General features: G+C 34.8%; 1 protein-coding gene across 3 annotated transcripts in view; it reads right to left on the reverse strand.

The window, feature by feature from the left end:
* Positions 1-3,051, reverse strand: part of LOC106877962 (uncharacterized) — a 433,893-nt gene extending 430,842 nt beyond the window's left edge. The window contains exon 1 of one of the 3 annotated variants that reach the window (XR_008264218.1): positions 1,620-3,043. The gene's annotated coding sequence lies outside the window, so the exon portion shown is untranslated. Of the gene's footprint in view, positions 1-1,619 lie in introns of all 3 variants that reach the window. The other 2 variants (XM_052968239.1, XM_052968240.1) reach the window with 2 other exon arrangements.
* Positions 3,052-3,071: the final 20 nt, after the last annotated feature.

The following is a 3,071-nucleotide window of genomic DNA, read 5'->3' on the forward strand; positions in this document are numbered from 1 at the left end:
TATACATACGTGAATGCACATATGTGTATGTATAAATATAGGTATTTATGTGAATGCTTTTGAGTGTAGCTATGCGTGTCTCTGCGTATCTGTGTGAAGCTATGCGTGTCTGAGTGTGTATGTGTGTTTGCCTGGTCATTGAACTTTTAAGCTATTCAGTTACCGCTACGAGTCACGAGTTGTGGTTTGTTTCAACAAGGCACGTGTTCACCCCAATCCTTTACATGAACATGGTAATACTGCATAACACACACACACACACACACACACACACACACACACACACGTTTACATCAATATATATACCAATATACACACTACAGAATGACATATTCTAATGTCTATCATTTTATACATAACGTCATTGAAAATTACACACATGCACTCGCATATACACATATAAATTTCATACACTCCAAGTTGATATGTGTGTCATCATATACATACAAAGCTTCATATCTGATAAAATACTTACATACAGATAAATAAATAAATAGATAGACGAATAGAAAGATAAATAGATAGATAGATAAATAGATGGGTAGCTATATATATATATAGATATATATGTGTATGTATGTACATGAGTTTTTGTGTGTTAGTGTGTCTATTTTTGAGTGCGTTAGTACGTTATGTGTAGTTTGTGCACTTATGTGCATGATATTTGTGAATATGTTTACGCAATTGGATGAATGCCGTGTAAAGTTTTCGCTGATTAGTATATGGAGCTAGACACCAGATTCTACATACTCCTACAGGACGTTACACCTGATTAAACACAGTTCCTAATTTACCTCCACCAGCCCTCGTTGAATTCTTAAAATTGCCCCTTTTCTATGTGAAGTGTTTGTGATGTGTACGAGGCAGAAATAAATGCCCTTCAGGTTGTGAACCCGTGATCTAGAGAAAAAGCTGGAACCAGTGTCCGAAATAAATGTCTATTCATATTATCTATGAATTAAAGTAAAATGAAATCATTAGTATTTTTATCGTTATATTATACCTATCCAGTATCACCCTTGTGGCTAATAATGGAGTTCATTTTAAAATTTTAGCTGATGCCATTATTAGATTCTTTTTCTTTAATATATATATATATATATATATATGAATAAAATGATCTAGAATGTGATAGATCGTTCACATATATCCCATACGGTTTTATGTTAGTTTGAAAAATCGCCAACGTTAACCATCCCAGTACATAAATAGACATATCTACTGATATTTCGAAAAATAAACGATTAACAATACATAATGATAAATAATCATTGAAATATAAATAAAATATATAAATACAAAAATGCTTTATATCTTCATATACATACACATATATACATGTATATTTATCTATCTGCATATATACGTACGTATATATATATGTATATATATGTATATATATGTATATATAGTCTTCATGCATACACATACATACAAACTCACATATAAATATAATAATAATAATTATGAATTAAAAAAAAATATTAATAACAAAACACAAAGTGAGTAGAACTATTTAAATATAGAAAAATATGTATACAAATATAAATATATATATATTTTTTTCGTTTAAATTGTACAGGAGACAACACATTGCCGCATTTAGTTTGAAATCTTACCTGTAGTTCTAATCATGTGCTTTTCTTGTCCTTCTACTATTGTTGTTGTAGCTGTTGTTGTTGATATGCTATTGTTGATATAAATGCTGTTTGTGTTGTTAGTATTAGTATTTCGTTTTTTATTTTTTCATATTTTTGTTTAAAAAGCTGTTTTCTTCTTTGTTTTTCTCTCTTTCTCTCTATCCCCTTAAACACACTTTTTTTTTACACTTTCAACTCTCCCATAATTCTTTTCTTTTTTTTTTTCGTTTCTTTCATCTTACCTCATCTGCCTCCACTCTCTCTCTCTCTCTCTCTCTCTCTCTCTCTCTTTCTCCATCTCTCTCCCTATCCCTCTCTCCCTCATGCTTCTCACATTTTCCAAGTTCTTTTTTTTTTCTTTCTCTGTTTCTTTTCTCTTTTCTCTTTTTTTTGTTTTTTTCTTCCTCCGTCACTCCTTCCTCGTTTCACTTCTTCCTTCCTTCCTTCTCTTATTAATTGCTGATAATTTTCATAACGTTAATAATGTTGACGCCGATAATTCTACTTTATCGTTCATCCGATGTTGTTGTTGTTCTTCTTCTTCTTGTTGTTCTACGTCTTTCCAACATTTCAAACATTTCACTTGTCACTACTTGTCGATGATGTTGTTATTGTCATTGTCATTGTCGATGTTGTTGTTGTTGTTGTTGTTGTTGTTGTTGCCGTTTTCACTCTCGTTTGGTGCTCGTCGGTGTTGTGTCATCGTCGCTGTTGTTGTTGTTGTTGTTGTTGTTGTTGTTGTTGTTGTTGTTGCGGAAGAGACTGATGATGACAGTGACAGAGATGATAACAACGACAGCGCTGGTGATGTGATGACGGCGATGTTGACAATGATGGCGGCGTAAATGACGACGATGAAAAGGGCAACGGTGAGCAGGTGACCACCGCGTTGAGGAAAGCGATGATGATGACGAAGACGATGACGGCGATGAGGACGACGATGATGAAGATGAAGACGACGACGACGACGACGACGACGATGAAGAAGACGATGACGATGACGACGATGACGACGGCGATGATGATGATGTTGACGATGACGACGACGACGACGACGACGACGACGACGATGCTGACGATGACGATGACGATGAAGACGTCGTTATGGAAAGTAATAATAACGACTAAAAAACGATGAAGATAAACAGAAAAAAAAAAAATAAACAATATCAAAAAATAATAAAAATTTACTACGACGGAGTTAATAATGACCGGGATTACAACAGCGGCGATGACAGCGGCGATGACAACGGCGATGACAGCGGCGATGACAGCAACGTCGACGAACAACGGCGGTAAGGTGTGTTAGCTTTCCAACAACTTTTATGTTAGTGTGTTGTATGGAAGCGCTGTTAGCTGTTCCCCCACCCCCCTAAAATAAACGACAGCTGACTAGAGAGCCAGCTCCAGTTTTGTAAATACATACCTATA

Source organism: Octopus bimaculoides, chromosome 5, assembly GCF_001194135.2.
Source record: "Octopus bimaculoides isolate UCB-OBI-ISO-001 chromosome 5, ASM119413v2, whole genome shotgun sequence".
Taxonomy (NCBI): Eukaryota; Metazoa; Mollusca; class Cephalopoda; order Octopoda; family Octopodidae; genus Octopus; species Octopus bimaculoides.